The sequence below is a fragment of the Penaeus monodon genome, chromosome 28 (genome assembly GCF_015228065.2).
Source record: "Penaeus monodon isolate SGIC_2016 chromosome 28, NSTDA_Pmon_1, whole genome shotgun sequence".
NCBI lineage: Eukaryota > Metazoa > Arthropoda > Malacostraca > Decapoda > Penaeidae > Penaeus > Penaeus monodon.
Window position 1 is genome coordinate 28,142,250 of NC_051413.1, and position 260 is coordinate 28,142,509.

A 260-nucleotide genomic window follows, 5' to 3' on the forward strand; every position below is an offset into this window, starting at 1 on the left:
TATATTATCATCTTTTCTCACACATCTCATTATAAATCATTATCACATAATAGTATTAATGATTGAATTTTTTTAATAAAAATGGCGTGATAATAAAAAAATAATAATAGAAAAGCCAACAAAAATAATCAAATAATGATAATGTAATAGTATTTTTTTTAATGAATTGTATGATTTGCGATTTTTTTGGAAACAAAAACGATGATAAAAACAACAACAATAAAAATTAAAAATTTAATAATAAAATTTAATTATTAAAG